The sequence below is a fragment of the Carlito syrichta genome, unplaced genomic scaffold (assembly GCF_000164805.1).
Source record: "Carlito syrichta isolate Samal-C Ts95f unplaced genomic scaffold, Tarsius_syrichta-2.0.1 Scaffold314358, whole genome shotgun sequence".
Classification (NCBI taxonomy): domain Eukaryota; kingdom Metazoa; phylum Chordata; class Mammalia; order Primates; family Tarsiidae; genus Carlito; species Carlito syrichta.
Genome location: NW_007258454.1, coordinates 24,379 through 50,511, shown reverse-complemented (window position 1 = coordinate 50,511; position 26,133 = coordinate 24,379).

Here is a 26,133-nt window from a genome sequence, read left to right as displayed (position 1 = left end):
ACATTGGCAAAATGTTTCCCTTTGAGGACTTTTTTCATCCGGGGAAACAAAAAGTTGCTTGGGTCAGATTGGGAGAATAGGGAGGGTGGGGCTCAAGGATCAAGCCATTTTTTGATCAAAAACTGCTGGAGTCCTGCTCCTGCTGGGTGTGATGTTTCCTGAAGGAGAGATGGAGTAGGCAAAAGAAAGAACTTACAACGAAAATAATACACTTGGACACCTGCTTTCAGGACAGATGCCTGCAGGACAGATGCCATTTATTGTTAGTTAACTGAGAGCTTTTATACCATTTGTAAAAAGGCAAGACAAAGAAAATTCCTTCACGTACATTACCTTTTAGAAGTTACCACCATCTAGTGGTCTTAGAAGCAACAAACAAGCCAAGAACATTATCTACTTTCAGTCAATGAGTCTTATTCTTAAAGCTGAAAATGATAGTTTTAGTCCAGAGTTCCAAATTACAGTCCTTGAAATGTCTCAAGAAAGTTTCCAAGTGCACATTTCTCCATATATCAGGAATTTTCTCTGGGGCTTCTGTGACCTTCAAAGCTTCGTAATCACCTTTCCTGTCCAGGTGTCCGCGTTACTTTTTTCTTATCGTGCAGTGTGTATTTCTAAAGAAAACTCAAAAGAAGCTTTTAATAATGTTTCCCAGGCCCCCAAGGTTGCTCTCTGTATTTAGTCAATTTATCATCAAAGTATCAAATGAGTATATTATGAATTCAGTGAAAACCCACTCTATATACATTAACTTAAAATTTTAAGTAAAAACCTTAACGATTAATCTTCATCCTAAATCTGTGAAAACAGTGTTATAAATCACCTACATAACTCCTAGATAAGTGTTAGAACTTACAATGAATTCATAGTGAACTTACTATAAACTTGTGCTTTTAAAAAACCTTATGTCTAAACACTAAACTTCATAATTCTAAATCAAATGAGTGAATATATTTATATCATTTTTTACTCAAGCAATATCTAGTAACTTATAACCAAGTAAAAGAAAGCATTCTTGATGTGCTTCAGAGTTTAACCATTGCATATGTTAGAAAAGGCCAAGCGGCATAGTGGGAAATGGAAAAATGAACAATGACGTTTCTAGGTTAGCTGTGAGTACTTCACATAAACATGCCATTTTCTTCTTCCACGACTGCACAGAATTCTTCAGTCATATCAACAGTAAAGATGGAAGACAGAAAGGTCTCAGCTGCCCGGACTTGCTTTGCGGTCGGGGGTCCTCAGCGCACCTGGACGTTGTCAATCAGGCGGGCATCCAAGGCTGTCTCCCACCAAAAAACTTATGAACAATCAGCACAGTGTGGGCAGGTCTCCCATCACAAAGCGGGTAAATGCATTCAAAAAAACTGTCTAAAACAAAATTCATTAAAGCTGAATGCAGCCTCTTACACAACACTAGCTAGTACACTGGTGCCAAAGGGTTCCTAGATCACGTACCTAGCAGTGGAAGCCTGTACTGTAAGGGGTCTGCCTTGCAAAAACTAATCCTGTTTTTTTCTTCTTGACGTCCCCCTCATATGTGTGAATGTTCTTATTGATATAGCTAAATAATAATAAAAACGGGTAACTTCAAAAGAGAACTTGTGTATATTAAATATTCTGGGTTATTTTTGCAAAATGTATTCACTAAGACCACTTTCTCATTGTGAATAAACTAGTAAATATATATAAATTCCATTTCCTCATAACATTCACTCACCAAATGCAGGCAGGCAGTCTGTGATTCCCATGTCTTACAGTCTGTTCATCTTCCAAAGATGCAAAGAAAAGAAAAAAGGAAGAAGAAAGAATAAAATCACACACTCTCCCTTAAAAGTGTTTGGCACTATCAAATGTTTTGTTGTCAGAACTGAATATTATTTCAACAATGATAGTGACGTATAAAAGCATATATCTGTGTGTAAGTTGGCCTTTAAGAACAATTATCAGAAATGTATATCTGAGAATATAATGGGAGAACCACAGAGGCTGAAGTCATTGATTGCCATGCTACTGACAGGGAATTTGAATGGAAGAAACAAAAAAAGACCAGGTTGTCTCCCAAGCAGTAGGGGGACTGTGTGTGTTTTTGCTGTTTTAATATTTTGGTATTAAAAGATTTTAAGAAAAAATGTATCATTTGTAGTGACAAATGCTAAGCAAAGAATACCTTTAACAGAAATTTTTTTTGGATGTTGATGCTAAACTAGCTCTTTCCAGTGTTTTACAAAATAAATGTTAGGTTCTTCTTGGCCATTCTCAGAACCAGAAGATGAGAATTTTATTGTATTTGTTTGAAAATATGCAGTATGAAAACTCTTAAATAAGTGTAGTGCAGGAAATACAACTGATTAATTTAGTACAGGAAATATGATTTATTAATTTAGTTTGTGAGAGTAACTTTTCATTATGTAATAAACAAGCAGACAATTTAACAAAAAGATTTAGTAAACTTTTACTAACGGCACTAAGAGTACAAACATGAACAAGAGACAAGACCTTTACTCCCTCTAAACTCACCTGCATGATTTCTCTGTTGAATTAATTCAACAGCCTTCTATAAGGCCTCACTACATCTCTCTGTCTTCCAAACCATATTTCAGAAAGATTAACTGTTATAAAACACAAATCTCATAGCATCTCACTGATGAAACTATTTCAGATATTAACCATTACTCTTAGAATAAAGGGAACAGTAATTTTATTTTTTTCTTTCTAGTTTGTGATGGTCTGGACTTTACCTGTGTTCATAGTCTCTTCTCATACTACTCTCATCGCCTTTCTTCCTGATGTCTAACCAGACTTTCCTTCCTTACTTTATGTAAATAGTCTACTTGTTTTCTGCCCTAAGACCTGTGCACATTGCTATTTTCTCTGTATTAATACTCTTTATTTTAAAGTTAAAAAGCAATTTAAGTAAAGGATACCACTTTAACCATCAATGGTTATAGAATCTTTTGTAAATTTATAGAAAGGAGATGCCTTAACAAAGGAATTTTAACTCTAAATGGATCAAAGATCTAAATGTAAAACCTCAAACTATAAGAATCTTAGAAAATGCAGGAGACACCCTTATGGAAGTTGGAGCTGGCAACCAATTCCTGATCAAAACCTCAAGTGCCCATACCATGAGATAAGATAAACAAGTGGGACCTCATCAAACTGACAAGCTTCTGTAAAGCCAAAGAAACCATTGAGAGAGTGGGGAGACAGCCCACAGAATGGGGAAAAATATTTGCCAACTGTATCTCGGACAAAGGCCTAACATCTAGGATCTACAAGGAACTCAAACATGCTGAAAAGAGAAAAGGAAAGAACCCTATTAAAAAGTGGGCAAAAGATGTGAATTGAGACTTCTCAAAAGAAGATATACGGGCAACCAACAGACACATGATAAAGTGCTAAGCCTCATCAGAGAAATACAAATTAAAACCACATTGAGATACCATCTAAACCCAATAAGAATGGCCATCATTAATAAAACAAACAACAACAGATGCTGGCAAGGATGCAGAGAAAGAGAACACTTCTACACTGTTGGTGAGATTGCAAACTAGTGCAACCTCTTTGGAAGACAGTGTGGCAATTTCTGAAAGAACTAGAAATTGACCTTCCATATGGCCCAGCATTCCTCCTATTGGGAATATACCCAGAGGAACTCAAGTCATTCTACCAAAAAGTTACCTGCACATGCATGTTTGTTGCAGCTCTATTCGCAATAGCAAAAACATGGAACCAACCATGCTGTCCATTAAAGCTGGACTGGATAAAAAAATGTGGTACATATACACAATGGAATATTATGCAGCTACAAAGAAGGACAAATATATGGACTTCGCAGCAACTTGGATGGATTTAGAGTCCATCATACTCAGTGATCTATCACAAAAACAAAGAACAGAGTGCCATATGTTCTCACTCATAAGTGGACCTTGAATAATTATTATAATACTATAAGAAAGGGATTGACAGTAGTGGGAAATTACCAGGGGAGGGGGAGGGCTGGATTGGCAACTGAGGGAAATTGCCAGGGAAAAGAGGGACACACCTCATCAACAGGGGTACCTGCATAATGAACACATGTATATCTAATCCTGAATTGTATCCCACATCTTTAAAATAAGGAAAAAACAAAAACAAAGGAATTTTTAATGTAAATATAAATAGATACAATGTGATCATAACATCTATTTAAAACTGTAAATTTAATCCATATGTTATACTATTCAGTTAGTTACATATTCTTAAGCACTTATTATCATGTAGATGTCTCTTCTTTACTGTGGTAAAATTATGGAATTTATATTCATTTGTTTGTGGCATTTTATATAATTCTGTGATTTCAATGAAAACTAAACTTAAAAGCTTAAATTATACTCAACATAATTTACTTAAGTACAAGACTTAATTTATAGTAAACCTTTAGCTTTGAATGTTTTCCATTACCAAGTAATGCTTCATTTTTAATTTGTCTAGTCTTGTGAAGAGCTTTAAAGTAATTGATGAAATTTTATTTGAAAGCATCAATATGGTCACGATTTACTGTTACTCAAAAAATGTGTGTATGGCTATGTTTATGAAATATCTCATGAATAATGTATTATGATACTAGCATGTATATAAGTACCAGTCATATTGGAAAACATAATGTTCTATCTACTTTGACTTGGCAATGAAAATACAAAGAACTGTTGCAGTTTCATCTTTATAATTTTTAATGTTCATTTTATTAATAAAAATAATAATGTAAGTGGTCACATAATTTCTTTTCCCAACATCCTTTAATTCATAAGAAACAGTAATACTTCCCCCAAGTAAGGTAGATTAGACTTTATAGGAATGCTTGTAGGCCCTACACAAAGAGAATTCAGCTGTTATGTCTCTGATCTTTCTGAAAGGTTGTTGCTTTAAGGTTAAAAAAAAAGTGTTTATTTTTGATTGTATGTTTATAACATAATTTTATATTTGCATACTTTTTCTGCCAATAATTAGATATGCTATAGAAGCACTAAACCGGATAATTGGAATATATAACAGCATAAATAAAAGGACAGATTTGTCTACAACTTTTTCCTTGATTATGAGGTTGCCAGTTTGTTTACGAAGAAGTAATTTCTTTTCAAAAGACTGAATACTATGCAATTTTAAAAAGATTTCGTGGTAACTGTTAACATCTGCTTAAAAAAAAATCTTCATGTATAGAATACAATGAGAATTTTAGTTTACCTTATAGGGACTCTTGTTACAATAGCCTCCTTTTCTCTAGTTTCACTTTTGATGGTTTCAGTTACCTGGAGTCACCCAGTGTCCAAAAATATGAATGAAAAATTCAATAAGTAAACAAATTTTAAATTTTAGGCTGCTCTGAGTAGCGTGATGAAATCTCACGTTGTTCTCCTTTATCCCTCCTGGGATATGAATCACCCTTTTGCCCAGCATATTCACATTGTATACTCTACCCAGTGGTTAGTCCCTTAGTAGCCATCTGGGTTACCAGATTGAAAAAAAATAGTCTATTTAGGGCTCAGTACTATCCTCAATTTCAAGCATCCACTGTTGTTCTTTTTTTCCCATAGACTATTTTGCGTTATCACTGCCAAACTAATTGTCCTAAACAACTGTCTTCTATATAGCTGTCAACCACATTTTAACTCTCTGAAATATGACTTATTCATACTTGTTTATGTCTCTTTTTTCTCTTACTCTCTGAGTTCATAGAAGGTAGAAAAAATCTTTTATTTGTGTGGTTATCACTGTATCTGATGTTTGGTCACTGTGAGTTAATGGCTTTAAAATAATGAATTTAAGTTTACATAAAAACTCAGTTTCTACTCCAACTTAAAATGGAGGTCAGGCTGTGATTCCTTCTTATTTGCCTAAGAGACGGAAAGTTCGTCTACATTGGGGAGTTTAGAAAGATGAAATTCGAATTAAGCAAGTATATTGACTTTCTAGTTTTATGTTATCATTTATTTAGTAGGCATGAAATTATTATTTTAAATCATATATTGCAGTTTTATTTATTCAACGGGTACTATATTTGCATATAGCTAAGGAACCTGTTTGGGAAAATAATTATAAAATCTAGCTCCTACTGTTTAGAATTCTAATCTTATAATCCTAGCAGTCCAAAGATCTTAGAAATAATAAAATAGTTAGGTAATTTTACAAAGACATATGAGAGTAATTTCCTAGAATACAGAATGGAGGCTAGGTGTAGTGATTCATACCTGTAATCCCAGCATTTAGAGAGGCCAAGATGAGAGGATTGATTGAGACCAGGATTTCAAGACTTGCCTGAGCAACATAGCAAGGCTTCATCTTTACAAGGATTGGGGAGGGGAGGGAGTTTGGAAACATGGTAACATGCAATTCAAAAGTCTACTTTTTCTAGCTTGTCTCCTGGAAGTGGGCTCTAATTTCATTAAATTAACCTTCATTTTGCAGCATGTTGTGTTCTTTTTTTTAATATCCTAATCACCACGTATATACTTTTTCTTCCTCTATAATTCTTCATCTTTTAAAATTATTTACCCTTGTCTGTCAGATAATCTCATTTTCTTCTTTTCAGACTATTACTCTCCTGAAAGACTTCTTTCTCTTATCTCCTATAATACATTGTGTGAATTTCTAACCATACTTAATTATAACAGCACTTATAGTTATGACAATAACTAACAGTCATTGAACACATTATGTTGTGGTCCTGTGCTCAGAGCTGTTCAAGCATCATCACACATAACCATAGAAAATCTCTACAAGGCACATCCTTTATTCATGTGATGTAAAAGAGGCATAGGAAGGCTAAGTAACTTGTCCAAGGTTCCATAGATAGTAAGACTTAGAAATCCTAAACTGTCTCAATCTGAAGTCCATAATCAAAAACACTACTTCATATTGTCTCCAAAGATCCTTTGGAGTTTAGCATACAGTTCTGCATTTTCCATACTTTTAACCCTTGAAAGACGGGGATGATGCCATTTCAATTTTTAAAACCAAGTACCTGATTCAGGCCCTGGCACATTATTGAATTAATGAATAATGAACAAGTAAATAAATCAAAGAATGCATGCTGAAGGAATCACTGTAGGCTGAGGCACTGTAAGGTGTAGCACTGAAGAGAGCCTTGTAGAGGATATGAGAGTGCACTGAGCATTCAAATATGTATATGGACAAAAGGGGGTTCAGGTAAGCTCAGAAGAATATTTGGGAGGGTTACACAAGAATCATGGGCAAATTATTAGAATCCTGGCAATGCTCAGATAAAAATTCGGAATTGTTCCCATTACAGTGAGAAACAAGTCAAGTATATACATTTCTTGATCATAACTATTATTGAACATTGATTTGAAGGTATGTGCTAGTGTAATTAGGCAAGATGAAGAAATCAAAGTTGGAAAGAAAGGAGAAGTTATTATCTGCTAATGATGTAGTTGTTTACAAAGAGAACTAAAAAGAGTAACTTGAAAAGCAACAAAACAAAACTAAAACAAAACATGCAATTAATATAAGAAATTACAATATTAATCTACAGTAATACATTAATTGACTTTTTAGATTAGAAAAATAATTTGGGATATATAATGGAAGTAAAGCTCCCATTTATAATAGAACAAAAAAAAAAAGAAAAGAAAAATACTTAACGAACTGTACCAAAAATGTGCAAGGTGATTTAAAAAATTTTTTGAAATATCTACATGTACACAAAAGAAATGGGTAGTAGACTATAATCTTCTATAAAAAGATTTCATGATAAAGAAACTAAATTCCCCAACTTAATCTAAAAAATTTATTTCACTGCACTACAATATCAATGATTTTTAAAAACAATTCTGTGAGGGGATTGCCTGAGCCCGCGGGTTCGAGACCCGCCTGGGCAGCAAGACCTCATCTCTACAATAAATCAAAAAATCAGCCAGGCGTGGTAGCGCATGCCTGTAATTCCGGCAACTTGGAAGGCTGAGGCAGAAGGATCACCGGAGCCCAGCAGGTCGAGGTTGCGGTGGCCAGGAGCAGCCACTGCACTCCAGTCAGGGCGACAGAGTGAGACTCCAACTCAAATAAAACAAAACAAAACAAAACAAAACAACAATTCTAACATGATTTATAGCACATAAGAGAAAATGAAATAAGGTAAGTAGGACAATTCGGAAAGGGAGAAATTGTAGAGGGTATTAGTCCTATAAAGTATTATACCATATAAAACTACAGTGCTTTAGAAGGGTACTGTTTTAATAAATATTAAAATATATTGAAAAGCTACAAATACTGGTACATCTATAGTCAGATCAATGGAACAACATTTTAAAAAAGTAATATATCCAAATACATTGAGAAATTAAATATATTAAAATGGCAGCATTTCTAATCGGTGGGCAAAGATACATTGACTAGTAAATGGTTTAGGATACCTTGGTGTCCATCTGGAGAAAAATTAAAGTTGGTCTCTTCTTTATCATATTTTACACCAAAATGAGTTCCAGGGAGAGGGCAAAACATAGAGCCATAAAAAAAAAAAATCTGGCAAGATTTCTAAAAAGAAAATTTCAAGATGGACAAGAAATTTAAAACATAAAATAAAAATAAATTTGAGTACATACAAATGGAACAAAATGCACTTGTAATGATTTTTAAAACTTCTAGAAATACTAAACAAGCTGGAAAAAACTAGTTTATGATTATGTCTGTTTAATTATTATTGTGTAAAAAAAAAGAAAAAAGCAACAAACAACTTCCTTGCACCGATAAAGGATTTTGGCAAAGTCACGGAGTACAGAAGACAGTCGCATTTTTATACACCAACAACAAATAGGCAGAGAACCAAATAAAAAGCGCAATGTCATTCACAATAGTCACAAAAATAATGATATACCTTGGCATCTTCCTAATGGGAGAACTGAAAACCCTTTACAAAGAAAACTTCAAAACACTGCTCAAAGAAATCCAAGAAGACACAAACAAATGGAAAAATATTCCATGCTCATGAATTGGAAGAAACAACATTGTGAAGATGCCCATCCTACCCAAGGCAATCTACAGATTCAACGCAATACCCATTAAATTACCAACATCATTCTCAGACCTGGAAATCACAGTAAAGAAATTCATATGGAAACATAAATGATCACAAATAGCCAAAATACTCCTCAGAAAAAGAAATAAAGTGGGAAATATCACACTTCCATACTTTAAACTTTATTCTTAAGCTACAGTAATCAAAACAAGAATTAGTACAAGAATAGGCATATAGACCAATGGAACAGGATAGAGATTCCAGAAACAAAATCACAATTTCTCAACGGACTCATCTTCAACAAAGCCTCCACCAACAACTACTGGGAGAAGACAGTATATTCAGTAAATAGTGCTAGGAAAACTGGCTGACCATATGCAGAGGAATGAAAAAGGACCGTACCTATCACCATACACAAAAACATAAAACCTCAAACTATAAGAATTTTAGAAAATACCGGAGACAACCTTATGAAAATTGGAATAGGCAACCAAATCCTGACAAAACCCCAATAGCCTATGCCATAAGAAATAAGATTAACAAATGGGACCTCATCAAACTGAAAAGCTTCTGCAAAGCAAAAGAAACCACTGATAGAGTGGGGAGACAGCACACAGAATGGGAAAAAATATTTGCCAACTGTATTTTTGACAAAGGTCTAACATCCAGGATCTACAAGTAACTCAAATATGCTGAAAGGAAAAACAAACAAACAAACAAACAAAACCAAAAAACAAAAACACCCTATTAAAAAGTAGGCAAAGGATACGAATAGACTCGTCTCCAAAGAAGACATACAAGCAGACAAAAGATACATGAAAAAACGCTCAGCCTCACTAATCATCAAAAAAATGTAAATCAAAACCATATTGAGATACCACCTAACTCCAATCAGGATGGCCATCATTAATAACTTAAAAAACAACAGATGCTAGAGAGAATGCAGAAAAGGAACAAGTTTACACTGTTGGTGGGAATGTAAGCTAGTACAGTTTTTGTGGAAAACAATGGGGCAATTTCTAAAATATCTAAATATTGACCTTCCATATAACCAAGCAGTCTCCCTTCTGAGAATATATCTGGAAGAACTCAAATCATTCTACAAAAAAGATACCTGTGCATGCATGTTTTTTGCAGCACTATTCCCAATAGCAAAAACTTGGAACCAGTTGTGCTGCCCATCAAAATTGGACTGGATAAAATAAATATGGTACATATACACAGTGGAATATTATGCAGTAATAAAGAAGGACAAACATATGGACTTCACAGCAATTTTGATGGGCTTAGAATCTATAATACACAGTAATCTATCACAGACAAAGAACTGAGTGCCACATGTTCTCACTCCTAAGTAAACCCTAAACATTTATCGTAATACTATAAGAAAGGGATTGGCAGTAGTGGGACGCTGCCAGGGGAGGAAGAGGGGAGGCACATAGCATTAATAAGGGTACCTGATCCCACACCAGGCAAAGTGAGGACCAGTTGGAGGCCCAAACTTTCTGTAGGATGACCACTAAGCTAACTAACCCTGAATTGTATCTACATCTTTAAAAAAGAAAATTCTCTCTAGTTACAAAGCTTTTTTTTTTTTTTTTTTTTTTTAATTCCTCAGTGCCATTTATTACTCTCCTTGGTTCCACCATTTCATTCTTCTGGTCTGTTTCATTAATTCTGCAAAAAGAGAGGAGAGTATTGAGCCTCAAATAGTTTATTTTCCAGGAACAAACACTTAGTTAAGAAATATGTGGACTGAAGATTTTTGGATAAAACTCAAATCTTTTTTTTTTTGAGTTGTCTCACTCTGTCGCCCAGGCTGGAGTGCAGTGGCATGCCCACGGTCACCCCAGTGTTGACCTACTGGGCTCCGCGATCCTTCTGCTGGAACTACAGGCATGTGCTACCATACCTGGCTAACTTTTGATTTATTGTAGAGAGGCAGTCTTGCCACGTTGTCCGGACTGGTCTCAAACCCTCGGACTCAGGCAATCCACTCACCTCAGCCTCCCAAAGTGCTGGGATTACAGGCTGAACCACCGAGCCTGGCCTAAATCTCACATCTTTACCTAGTATATTAGGCTATATCTACACTTGATCTTAGCCATAAGGCCAAGAAGCAATACAGCGTATCTATAAAAGGAAATAACTTAATAACAATAGACAGGTTATAAATTGTTTCTTTTAGATAATAGCACACATGCTTCCCATTTATTAAACAGACTCATTCCTCAAAAGAAGACACCAATGACGAATTGTAGAAAGAAAAAAAGAAACGGTTCAGGTTATGGTCTGATTTAAAATTTTAATTTAATTAGCATTCTCATCATGCAGCTGGCCCAGCCAGATTTTTCACTTTGCATCTGGTCTCCTGCTTTGCATGCAATTTATAATGATTATTTTATTTAATTTTTGTAATTAAGTAAGGGCTATTAAAGCCTTCATGTAAGCATTATATGCGTGTGTATGATGAAATATTAGTCACTATTCCTACTTTTAGATGAGCAAATCTGTGTTTCTGAGAGTTAAAGAACTTGTTGAGATTCTCACTTAGTTGGGGAAGCCGAGATTGGAAACTTATGTGTTAGGACTCGAAATCCTGTCTTCCTTCCACTGTGCCATGACAGATAATAGGAAGTATGCACATATGTAATACTCTCCTTAATCTGTAATGATATGTTTTGCAACGTTATTGAAAGAAAAATTACCTTGGTTTTTTGGCATCTGTTCAAGATGCTGATTTAATGTCACTTGTGGTAGATTATACTGACTTCTGCACTGGCTGAACCAACTGGAGAGAGAACATTTCCAAGGAACTTGTGGCTGCCAAAGAGCTATTGTGAATTATTGTAAATATAAATTATCCCTTTGCCAGGGTACAGAAATTACTTTCGTGTTAGAAATAGTCAAATGTGAATTGGCTCATTTGGTAGGCATTGGTGAATAGTTCATTGTCTTAAGTGGCCAAGTACAAATCATTATATTTAGAAATTTTCAGCAATATCATTTGATTCATTTGACATCGCGTGTCTTTATAAAAGTATATAATTAACAAGAACTCTTCTGTAATTATCCTGAAAAATCTCCCTGTTAATTTCAATAAAGTGAACAATTTGCTCAACTTAAAGTACATCGAGGAAGGTATATACATCTCCTCTGTGTTTAGATATTTTAGAATCTGTGTAACTATACTGATTTATAACTCCTAGTATTTCAAGTGTTACCACATTTCTTCCATCTCACAATTTATATATAGGGTTGAATTTTCCTTTAAAAAACTAATTATTCATTAATTAATTGTTAATTTTTAAAAATGAAATAATTTCTGATAATATTTTAGAAGAGAAATTAAATAGTATCTAATATGCTAGAAAAGATAAATGAAGGTATGTTATTTATACGGTAACTTGCCAAGTTTCTCTATACTACAGATTTTTAAAATTCAGGGAGTTTAAGGTAGAAATAAAGTGAGCTTGTAAAAAAAAAGTTCATATAGAAGTAGATCTGCAGAAAATATTCCTACCAATTCTAGTATGTTATAAAAGTACATTTTAAGTGTCTGCCAAAATTAGTGGTGCTACCCGTTTTAACTCAATAGTATATAATTTGAGAGGTTCAGGGTTTTTTTGCCTTTTATCTTTCAAAACTTTATTCAATTATAGAATTTCAATACTCTATAAAAATACGTAAAATAATATTTAATAACCACCTCTGATATGATTTTTAAAACTTTTAGCATAACATATGCTTTTATTTTTTTAAACATATCCTTTTGCATTTTATTTTTTGTATATATTTTATAACATGAAAATTATTCAGTAGTAAATGTTTATTATTTACAAAAGTAGTATACTTTATTGGGGGTGCATTAAAAATTATTTTATGCTTGTTTGTTATAGTTCCCCATATCAGGCATAGGCCACTTATAAAATGAACTTCATTTAGTAATTCCGAACAGTTAGTCTTCTTGTGGGCCACTTGATGGCAGTATTGCACTTGGTAAAGTCAGTCTTGGTGAGTGATATTTATACTTGGTTTCCTGTGTAAAAGTGTAAACAAGCCTTTCAATTAAATCATAAATTATGAGAGACTTATTTTTTACTAATACCTAAATGGTTATGATTCAGAAATGTTTTGTAGAGGCACCTGATGAAGCACAGTAAAACTGCTACATGTTGGAGAAGAGGTACTCTTGAAAAATAAGGAAATCAAGGTTTTCTGAAAATTAAAATTCATGACCCTGATATGTTTTAGCACTCATCATTCTTAATACCATTTTCATTTACTGAAAACGATAACCAGGGACTGCATGAAAAATAATCTGCATTCATTGGTTAAAAGGTCAAATGGCAAGTTTAAAATCTGAATCATGGTGTGTATCACAAAAAGAACTGACCTCTAATGGCAGGATAAATGTTTTTGCTTCAGTCCTATTGATACAGTTTAGAAGGTCAGTCAAAACTATCAGGTCAGCTTCTTCATTAGCAGTAAAGAGTAAAAGGGCATTTCTTGCTTCTCAGTTTTTAAAGCTTTACTGAAAGCAAATCACAGAATGATACCGAAATATTTTAGTCAGAAAGAAAAATAAAGTTACTCCTGTCAGAAACAATTATCCCAACAATTACATCAACTTTCTAAAAAGTGCCTCAAAAAACAAATGAGGATCTCGGGAATTTACTTGATGTTAAAACTTAATTAATAGAACCTTAGTAAGATAATCTTAATTTATAGCTGAAGCTTAATTGTAAGTAAGAAAAAAAAAAAACTTGGAGTAAAATGACATTTTAACAAAACATGTTTTAAAAATAGAAGTAAATAATGTGTCAAATAATCACCTCAATATGGCAATCCTTTTGTTTCCTTGAACATTTAAAAACTTTTATCTAGTACACATTTATATTACCTCAACTTGACCTTTAGTGCCTTAGATTAAAAAAATGAAGATACACGAAGATGCATGTTTCAGGTAGTCAAAGTGCTTCTATCTCAAGTCTGACAGCCCTGTCTGGTTTTATATCCTCCACCAATAACCAGCTGTGAGTGACTTTGGCCAGATTACTTATCCACATTTTTCTTGCCTGAAATCTGAAATTATTGATATAAGTTAATACAAAGAAAGTACTTAGAAACAAGATAGTTCTCCATAAACATCATTTTATTTTTTTCTGATAATAGTTTAAACAGAATGTATCCAATATTTGAGAATTATTTGTGGGCTAGTATATTTAAAAATATATCTTAAATACATTTTGGTATAAGAAACGATTAAGTTGATATTGCTCTTTAGTGCCTAATTTGTTATAATTAAAATATAAAATATATTATTAAAACAGTATATTTCATATTTTATGCAGAAAGTTAAATTTGGGGGAGAAACAAATGTGAAGACTTTATAACAAAATGAGTTTAGTAAAATGTCACTAATTTTAATTAATAAATTACAAAAAGGTGACAGGAGCATTATCATTCTTGACTATATTTGTTGGGAGGCAGGTTATATGGGCTTAATCACCATCATCAACAAATATTCATTGGTTACTTCATGAGGAACTTAGGTCATTATAGAGGATGCCAGAAATTCTAAATGATCATTTCATCCATACCAAACTCAGAATATAGTTGGAGACATATTCTCTAAAATTCATGAAAGGAAAATTAAATAAAATGTGATGACAGTAATTTGTTGTCACATGGCATCATGTGTTCAATTGCCAAGTGAACATCATAAGGCATTATATGTTATAAATTCAGAGAGGCGATGTGACAGGCCAAAGTGCTGCTGAAAAGGATTAATGGACGAGATGATATTCAAGTTGAGCCCAAATAATAAGTACGATTTGAATAGGAATAACAGAAAGAAAAGACCATCCAGGGAGAGTATTATTAGTCCACATTGCTAATACAGCAATTTCGAATAAAACATAGCATATGAGAATGCTTTAAAAATTGCAAGCCACTATAAAAGTTAGCTATGATTACGATTATAGGCTTTCAGAAAGTGTCATTCAATTCTGTGGAATACAATTCCTTTATTTATTTATTTGCTAGAACTAGCAGTTTATATACTGAGGGTGCAGCCTCGAGACTATGGTTTGTAGGATAAATAAAATCAGTCTTAAGCTATTGTTTTGTGGTAGTCAACTAGTGAAAACAATATTCTATACTTAGATAACAAAAAGTCACCCACTCACATGCACAGGTTATGTTTGTTCCCTAAAGCAGAAAGCTTGGAACTATAGAAGCATCATCATTCTTTTATGGTCTTTTGTCTGGTGAGGTCCAGAGGTCCGTTCTGCAGAAAGGAGTCCTTCATGACTGTGTTTCCATCAGCATCTACTTTCTTACCGGATAATGGTCAACATATCTAACAGGAAGATAATCATCATTTTCCTCCAGGATTTTTGTAAAAATTAGAAGTATGAAAAGTTGAAGTATAAAAATATGAAAAACAGTACCTAGGTTTCTTTAGGCAAACTTAAAGTAAAAAGAACTTAATATTATTCAAAGGAGAAATGAATTTAGAAATAAGCATCAAAGATAAAAGAATGTATCAACAGAAGAATGCAGAATTTGTAGAGCTAAGAATATAAAATGAGGGGGAGAAAACCCAAAACAGAAAGACCTTTGCAATAATAATTAATTAAACTAATAATTAACTTGGAAGTTATGGTTGAAAACTGAGTTGGTGGCAGAGATGAAAGATTTCAGAAAATAGTTCAATTGAATGCAGAGGGAAATAACAGTTATGAAAACATTTTAAAAGGTTGGAAAGAGCTTTTTAGACAACCATGTATGGGGTCCCTGAAGTAGAGAAGTTACCATATTTGAGCAGAGGAAAAAGTCCTCAACTATTTACTAATATAGAAAATTACTGAAATAAAGAAGAAACGTGGATTAAAAGAGTTTCACAATAGTTCAAGAAATTTGATGCAAAATAGTTAACAGGCATTGCCTGTGAAATTTCTGAAATCAAGAATAAAGAAAGAATTCTACAAACTTTTGGGTATTAAACTACGTCAGTAGTTTCATATGAGGGATGTCTTCTTTTTTTTTTTTTTGAGTTGGAGTCTCACTCTGTCACCCAGACTGGAGTGCAGTGGCCGCTCCTGGCCACCGCAGCCTCGACCTGCTGGGCTCCTGCGATCCTTCTGCCTCAGCCTTCCAAGTAGCTGGAACTACAGGCGCGCGCTACCACGCCCGGCTGATTTTTTGATTTATTGTAGAGATGAGGTCTTGCTGCCTAAGCGGGTCTCGAACCCGCGTGCTCAGGCAATCCACTCACCTCAGCCTCCCAAAGGCGCGGGATTACAGGCTGAGCCACCCAGCCCGGCTAGGGATGTCTTCTAAGTTGTGTGAGTCAATGTATTTTGTCAATCTGTAGATTTGTCCCTAGATAATTGCAAATCGAGTTAACATATTCTTTAGAGTGATTATGGACCTCAGATATTTATTTCTTAAACACTTAATATTGTACTGACTATGACACTGACCTCATAGGTAGAAAGTCATTAATCCACACAGTGATTCTGTTATCCTTATTTTATATATGAGAAAACTTGCCTAAGATTACACAATAAATATATGGCAAAGTCAGGATTCAATATGCAAAGAGAAATACAGTTGAAATGACTCTACTCTCTGTTTTCTAGTTTCCTACACATTTTAAGTTACTTTTCTCCTTCCAACTTCTAATCAAGCATTTGTCATAGTATTTTGTAATTATTTGATTTTGTTATCTCCTTAAGTAAACAGCAAGCACCCTGATAGCAGGAATATCTTTAATTTGTTAAATTTGTTGACTTTTTTATTTTTGTGTTGCTAATCCTGAAGGAATTATAATAGACTTTTGAATATACAGTAGGTGCTCCATAAATGTGTGAATGAATGTCACTGCACCTTAAGTATACCAAATCTGTTGGGGGATTCTACTTTTTTTCTATTTTCTGACTTTAAATGCAATCATGTGTTTGAGAGTTTTATTCCAAAAAGATCACTTTCCAGAATGAATCTTTGTTACCTACTGTGATTTGGCAAACATAGACTTTCAAGTACGGAAAAAGAACACAAAAAACTGTTAAGATTATTTAATAACAGCATGTGCCTTCAAAAGATGATAAAGACAATTTTCAAATGAAACAAAAAGTAAAATTATTTTATTATTATGTAGCCTACAACTTGAAACTTAAAATTTCTTTATAATTTATTTGTAAGTAAGGGCATCCATTTCATTTTGCCACCCATTCTTATAGCAGAGCCTTTATGTAGTGAGCTGATATTTCCAGCTAGAATATAGAAGAACAATCCAGTATATATACCTGTTCATTCTACAAAAAGATAGGGTAATATTTTTCAATGTAAAATGAGTATTTATGTTGTTGTGGTATCCCTTAGAAAAACTATGTGAAGGTTGGTCACAGTGGCTCACACCTGTAATCTCAGTGCTTTGGGAGGCTAAGGCAGGAGTATTACTTGAGGTTAGGAGTTTGAAACTAGCCTGGGCCATATTGCAAGACTCCAATATCTACAATACATTTTTAAAAAAAATAACCAGGCATGGTGGCATCCACCTGTACTCCTAACTACTTGGGAGGCTGAGGAGGGAGGATTGCTTGAGTCCGAGAGTTTGAGTCTGCTATGATCGTGCCATTGTACTCTGGCCTGAGCTACAAGTGAAATTCTCCTCTAAAAAATACAAACAAACAAATTGTCAGGGGACACACTTTGGTTTGTTAATTTTTCAAAATAAGAATTTGTTATTTTAATGTTTGCTTTTTGTGAGCTTAGTTTCATTGTTGGAAAGCAAATGAAAGAACAAAAGTAGGAAGCGACCTTGCTTTAGGAAATTGGGTTTATAGAATCTTTCTTTTTCTCTTGTAACATGGGGGGAGGAAAACACTTTATAACCAAACTAAAAATAATCTCTACCTTTAAATAGAAAATACAATATCACCAGGAACTGAAGAGGGTCATGGGGAGAAGAGTACTTGAATCTTTTAAATTTGCATGTTTCTCTATCTCCCCTACACACATTTTTCACACTAACCCTATTCTCTTTATTGCCAAGTATGAAATTAGTTGTCTTTAGTGAGGAAAATGTGAAGATTTTACGAATTGCCAAATAAAGGTTGCGACCCACTAAAATAGATGGTGTTTGGATTTTGGAAGTTAGATGAAAGTTGCAATTAAAAAACAAGATATTTGATTTATTAACTGGTGAAAATACAAGCTATAGAATTTTTTTTTAAGTCAAAGTCTCACTGTCACCCAGACTGGAGTGCAGTGCCATGCTTAGGGCCACTGCAGCCTCGCCTGCTGGGCTCCGCGATCCTTCCGCCTCAGCCTTCCAAGTAGCCAGAATTACAGGCATGTGCTACCACGCCCAGCTGATTTTTTTTTTAATTTTTATTGTAGAGATGAGGTCTCGCTGCCCAGGCAGGTCTCAAACCCTGCGGGCTCAGGCAATTCACTCACCTCAGCCTCCCAAAGACACAGGATTACAGGCTGAGCCACCGAGCCTGGCTAAGAAAATTGATTTTAAGATTTGAATTTGGTGTACCCTTAAGCATGCAGTTAATATTCATATATAAAAAAATTCTAGATAAGTTGATTTTGATTGATGTGAAATATTTAAAGTGTTGTACATAAGGTTAATACAGAATAAATCGTCAAAATAATTTTCAAATTTTTATAACATTTGATTTGACAGTCCCAATTCATATGTGTGTATCCTGTGCTATATGTATATATATGTGTATACCTTTATATACATTTACACATACACATACACATATAATTCTAATATATTCCTTCCATTTCTTTGTCAATTTTTACGTTCTTGAACCAGTGAAAGATATACAGACTTCACAGCTCATAGTTTAAAGATTTGTGATTAATTTTTAAACAATTATATGCACACAGAATGATTTTAAAGTTGATGTGTCAGTTAAATGACTGCTTTGCAGGAACCTATTTGATGCTCAAGATTGTTAGGTAAAAAGTAGATATGCAAGGATTATTAGACAAAAACAATCCTTTGAGTACTTATTATTTTGAAATACTTGAATAACAAAAACATAAGTATATCAGCAAGTGCTGGATTGTGTGCAAAGGCTGAGTGAGTTACAAGAAGGAAGGTGTTTGCATCTTTTAAACCATGCTTATATTAAATACATGTTTAAATATTACTACTAGATGATCATAATTCATATGTAAGAAATTTTTTTGTGCAATGGACAAAGACTTTGGTGTCATTAGCAATACTTATGCAATTATCTTTTTATTAGTTTTCCTTGTAGCATATTATTGTAAAATTAATAGTATGCAGAATAGTAGTTTCTTGCATACTGCAGCATTTTTATATGATGCTTTTTCCTTAGCAAGGATAGCCAGAAATTAAATATCACAAATTCAATGTTTCCATAAAAGTCGTAATCATAGAATGATTTAAACCTTAGTTACTAGGAGAGCTGTTCAGTATTCATAGCTATGGTAACAGTAAGATTTTAAATAATGGCAATAACATATCTGACATTATATTCATAATGTTATTTTTATAATCACTGGCCATTTCACTTATAAAGTTACAATATATTTCCAAATTAATGTCTTAGCAAAGACTACTTTTTATTCAGTGTCATATATTATATCTGAAAGCAAAGAAGTCAGTATCTTAATCACTTTGGAATCAATATCTTTCTTTATTTTAAACAACGTATTTAAGGTAAGAGTTTAAGTATTATGTTTTTATTATACTCAGTAAAGAGTAGATTTAAGTGATATAATCCAAGCTGTTTCATAATTTTTGTATGTAGCAATTTAACTAACTGAACAAATAATAGGATACTCTTAGAAGCCATGTCTACAGCAGTAGTCTTTTGTGATGACTAAGTGAAGAGAGAACACAGAATTTCCTATTATAAAATTTAGCAAAATGTATGGATAAGTCAACAAAATCAAACTGAACACGACATTTTCTTAACCTGTGAGCAGACAATACCATGTCTTTAAAATTAGGTGCATTGGGGAAGGTAAGCAGTCATTATGGAAATCCAATGAAAATTCACACACACTATATTGTAAGAATTACATGGTATTGATAGAACTGCCAACATTAATTTTAAAACAGTGAGTTAAAAGTAAAGAAGAATTGTGATAACACTACTATGGCAAAAAGATCAAAGAAAGGAACAAAGAATAAGATTAACAAACAAACATTTAAAAATGTACTCTGGATGCAATGATAAATATTTCATTTTGGAAAACAACAAGAAAATTCACCTAAGATGTTCCATGCATTTTAGAGTAGTGAATGTGCATGGAGATTCTGGAAGCCAGATGATGTGGTTGACTCTCAGATCCAGTGTGATCTTGCACAAGTAACTTAATATTTCAGTGCTTGCTTTCCTTGTATCTAATAAGAAGATAATAATGTTTTCCTCCAGAATTTTTATGAAAATTAGAAGTGGTGATATGACAAACAGTGCTGGTTTTAGTCAGTTGTATTTTTTCTTTAGGCAAACTTAAAGCAAAAAAAACTTAAAAATATGCAAAGGAGAAATGAATTTAGATGTAAGGCATCAAATATAAGAGAATGTATCAACAGAAGAATGCAGAATTTGTGGAGCTAGAAATATAAAATTAGAAAAAAACAGATCTTTCTAGGACTAAGTAATTAAACTAACAATTAATATGGAAAATATTTTTGAAAACTGAGTTGGTGGCAGAGATGAAAGATTTCAGAAAACAGTCCAATCGAATGCAGAGGGAAATAACAGCTATCAAAACATTTTAAATAGTTGGAAAGAGCTTTTGAAATGAGCATGCTTGGAGTCCTAAAGTGTAGAAGTTTCCACATTTGAGCAGAGAAATAAATCCTCAACTATTTACTAATATAGAAAATTACTGAAATAAAGAAGAAATGTATGGATTAAAAGGGATTCAAAATATTTTTGAAAGTTTGATGCAAAATAGTTAACAGGCATTGCCTGTAAAATTTCTGAAATTCAAGGATAAAGACTTCTACAGTATTTTAGGCATTAAACTCAAATCCCCTTCAGAAAAAGCTTGATGTTTCTCAGACGTCTGTAAGAGAATATTCAGTGCTATAAGTTAATGGATGCAAAGTTCAGGTGAATAGAAATTGTGATCTGAGAGTTTATACATTTCTGATTGTCATTCAAATACAGGCAGTCAAAGTGTTAAAACAGGCAGAAGCTCAGGCGATATGACACCCATGAACAATTATGAGAAAAACCAAAAACAAATGAAATTCTGTCAACAGGATATGAATGAATAAATTTTTGCTTTGAAAAAGTGAATGAATTAGATTTGAAGTGTGTGTGTATGTACGCTTTAAAGCTAATTAATTAAGTTTCTTTAAGCAAACCTTATCAAAACATATTTTAGTTGACAGAACCTTATTTGTTATAAGGTAAATATTGTAAGTTCAGACAACATAACAATGGCATCAATAATATTAATAATAAATACAAACTCAAAATCATGAGGTAGAAGGGAGAACCCTAAAGGAGCATAAATACACTATTTATTTTTTAACTTTTATAGCTAAATATAAATACTAGTTAAATTTGATAAAATTTCAAAAATTAATGTTATGATTATGTGAAGTTCTAAAGACCAGGAAACTAGAAAAGTATACATTGTCAAAATTTGAGAGGTAGAAGGAAGGCATTAGAAGAAAGTGTTGGTTGAGGAATAATGTTTTCATTTTTCATAGCCCAGAAGTAAGAGATAAATCATACAAAAAAGAAGGTCGTATACAGTGTTGTAGACAACAACCAGAAAAAACTAAAAAAAAGGAAAATCACTTAAAATTGTGAAGATTCATATACAGACAAAACAGAGTCAATCTAAAGCAAAAAATTGAACAAATGAAGGAAAAGAGCAGAAATAATAGCATAAAAAGCCAACATTAAGAACAGATATATCATTTATATCAAAAAATGTAAATGAGATTTACTCACCTTCTAAAGAAAAAGTCTGTCAGCTGGAATCAAAGCACAAGTATGTATTATAAGAAAAAGGCTGAATAGTATTCCATGGTGTATCTATACCACATTTTCATTATCTACTTATCTGTTCGTGGGCGTTTGGGTTGATTCCACATCTTTGCAGTTGTGAATTGTGCTGCGATTAACATGTGGGTGCAGGTATCTTTTTTTATATAATGACCTCACTTCCTTTGGGTAGATACTTGGTAGAGAGATTGCTGGATAAAATGGTAGATCTACATTTAGTTGAGAAATCTCCATACCACTTTGCAAAGAGGTTGTACGAATTTGCACTCCCACCAGCAGTGTATGTGTTCCCTTTTCTCCAAGTCTGTGCCAGCATATATTGTTTTTGATTTCTTAAAAATGATGATCCTAACTCTTATAAGGGTATCTCATTGTAGTTTTAATTTGTATCTCTCTGATGATAAATGACACTGGGCATTTTTTCTTATGTTTATTGGCCATTTTTTGAGAGATGTCTGCAAATGTCATTTGCACACTTTTTTTCTTTTACTTTTTTTCTTTTATTTTTTTCTATATATATTTTTTTAATCAATATTTTTTATTATGATGTTGTGGGACTATATCCTGAAGAACTCAAATCACTCTATAAAAAAAAAAAAGATACCTGCACACTTTTTAATGGGGTTATTTGCTTTTTTCTTGTTGGTTTGTTTGAGTTCTTCTGGATATTAGTAGCTTTTGGATGTTAGTCATTTGTTGGATTTATAGTTTGCAAATATTACCTCCCGTTCTATAGGTTGCTTATTTGGTCTGTGATTATTTCTTTTGCTTTGAAGAAACTTTTAAAGTCATACTTGTTTATTTTTTTGTTGTTGTTGTATTTGCTTTTAAGGATTTAGCCATAAATTATTTGCCTAGGCTGATGTCCATAAGAATTTTTGCTAGATTTTCTTCAAGGATTTTTATGGTTTCAGGTCTGACATTTAAATATTTAATATATCTTGGGTTAATTTTTGTATATGGGGAAAGATAGGGATCAAGTATTGTTTTTTCTGCATATGGCTACCCAATTCTCCCAGCTCCATTTGCTGAATAGGGTGTCTTTTCTCCAGTGTATGTTTTTGTATGCTTTGTCAAAGATTGGTTAGTTGTAGGTATCTGGGTTTACTTCTGGATTCTCTAACCTGTTCTGTTGGTCCATGTGTCTGCTCTTGTGTCAGTATCATGCTGTTTCAGTGAGTACAGCTTTGTAGTATAGTTTGGTGTCAGGTAACGTGATGCCTCCAACTTTATTCTTGTTGCATAGGATTGCATTGGCTATTCTGGCTATTTTTTGGTTCCATATGAGTTTTAGAATTGTTTTTTCTAATTCTGTGAAAAAATGATGTTGGAAGTTTGATAGGGATTGTGTTGAATCTGTGGATTACTTATGGTAATATGGTCATTTTAACAATGTTGATTCTTCCAATCCTTGAGCATGGGATGCTTTCCCATTTATTTGTGTCCTCTATAATTTCTTTAATCAGAGTTTTATAGCTCTCCATATAGAGATCTTTCCCCTCCTTGGTTAAATATATTTCTAGATATTTTAGCTTTTTGGCTGCTACTGTAAATAGAATTGAGTTATTGATTTGATTATCTTAGTTGCTATTTGTGTATAGCCGTACTACTGATTTGTGTGTGTTAATTTTGTATCCTGAAAATTTACTAAATTCATTTATCAAGTCCAGGAACTTGGGTGGAATTAAAGAACATCATCCTAAGTGAACCAGCTCAGGAACAGAAAACCCAACACTGCATATTCTCACTTATAAGTAGGAGCCAAGTTAAGGTTCTGCAAAGACAGACAATGGTATTATGGACACTGAAGTGGGAAAGAAGATAAGGGTGGAGGGTCAAAAAAATCACCCATTAGATCCAGTGTGCAAAGGTGGGGGTTGATGGGTACAATTCAAGTACAGACCAAAACCATTTGTACCCACCAAAGATATTGAAATTTAAAAAATGAGAAAAATACATATAAAACAAAGTGATTTTGGAAGATTAAAATTAAAGAATGAATAATGATATACCAACCAAATATTAACAAAGAAGTAGAGGGTCACAAAACTAATATGTCAGAATTTTATTCATTGCCAAAGATTTTTTTTTATGACCAAAGTTTTAAATGAATCAAAAAATATATTCAATAATGACAAATTTCCAATAATGTTCCTAGATTGGGTCAAGTTTTCGTTCACTGGATAGTTTTTGTATTCTTATTTTCTGTGCCTGGAACACTCTCATCTCACTTTGTACTTAATGCACACTCATCTTTTTCTATAAATCAAAATATAAACCTGCATTATAGTCTCAACAAAATTGTATACCTATATATTTCACAAAACCCAGCTATAGTCTTACAATTATTGTGAGATTTTTGTTTCATATTTTCTCCCATTAGACTATAAATAAGGACAACAAATATGAAATTTTTGTTTATTCTTATATCCTCAGTACCTAGTTCAAAGATCCACTTAAAATAAGCATTACATTAATATATGTTAAATAAATAACTCAAAAACTATATGATACAATAAAACTATTTCAAATTAACTCACAGTAAAATAGATATAGAGGAATTATTTCTTTGACCACACATATACACTTTGGTACAAAAATTCAGAGACAATGAGTTTATTTATAAAACCATACCTATCACATGAGCATGAGAAAAAAATGCCACCATCTTAATTTTCATTAATAGAGGTATAGTATTGGTAATCAGTGGAATTAAAGGAAAAATATTCATATTTCTATAAATACTCTTATTTGTCTGTTCATCTGTTAACCTATCCATCTATCCATCTATTCATCTGTCCATCCATTTGTAGTCTGATTGTCCGTCCATCCATTCATCCATCCATCCATCCATCCATCCATCCATCCATCCATCCATCCATCCACCTATCTGAAGAAGGAAGGGAAGATCAGCATTATTTGCATAACATATGAGAAGAACTTACAAAATCCAAGGTAATCTATTGGAAACAAGAAACTAAAACACACAATATAATAATTAAACAAGGTGGTTGATTAAAAATACATGTATGTTTTTATGTTCAGGTCTTTGATCCATTTAGAGTTGATTTTTGTGTATGTGAGTCCTGTTTCATTCTTCTGCATGTGGTTAGCCAGTTTTCCCTGCACCATTTAATGAAACGGTTCCCCTCTCCCTAGGGGTTTTTGGTGAAGGCTTTGTTGAAGATGAGTTGATTGAGAAATTGAGGTTTTGCTTCCGGAATCTCTGTCCTATTCCATTGGTCTATATGCCCGTTTCGTACCAATATCAGGCAGTTTTGATTATTGTAGCCTTATAATAATGTTTAAAGTCTGGAAGTATGATACCTCTCACTTTGTTTCTTTTGCTGTGGATTGTTTTGGCTATTTGTGGTTGTTTATATTTCCATATGAATTTCTGTATTGTTGTTTCCAGGTCTGAGAAATATGATGTTGGTAATTTAATGGGTATTGTGTTGAATCTGTAGATTGCCTTGGGTAGGGTGGGCATCTTAACAATGTCGGCTCTTCCAGTCCATGAGCATGGAATATTTTTCTGTTTGTTTTTATCTTCTTGGATTTCTTTGATCAGAGTTTTGTAGTTTTCATTGAAAAGATCAAACTATAAGAATCTTAGAAAATGCAGGGGACTCTATTACAAAAACTGTGATAAGCAAAGAATTCCTGGTCAAAACCCCAAAAGCTCATGCCATAAGAGATAAGATAGACAAATGTGACCTCAACAAATTGAAAAGCTTCTCAAAGCAAAATAAATCATCAAGAGAGTGGGAGACAACCTACAGAATGGGAAAAAATATTTGCCATCTGTATATCTGACAAAGGCCTAACATCTAGGATCTACAAGGAACTCAAATGTGCTGAAAGGAAAAAAAAAGCCCCATTAAAAAGTTTGCAAAAGACATGAACAGACACTTTTCAAAATAAGCCATATGAGCAGCCAGCAGATACATGAAAAAATGCTGAGCCTCACCAGTAATCAGAGAATTGCAAATCAAAATCACATTGTAATACCAACAAACTCCAGTAAGAATGGCCATTATAAAACAATGAACAACAGATTCTGTCAAGGATGCAGAGAAAAGG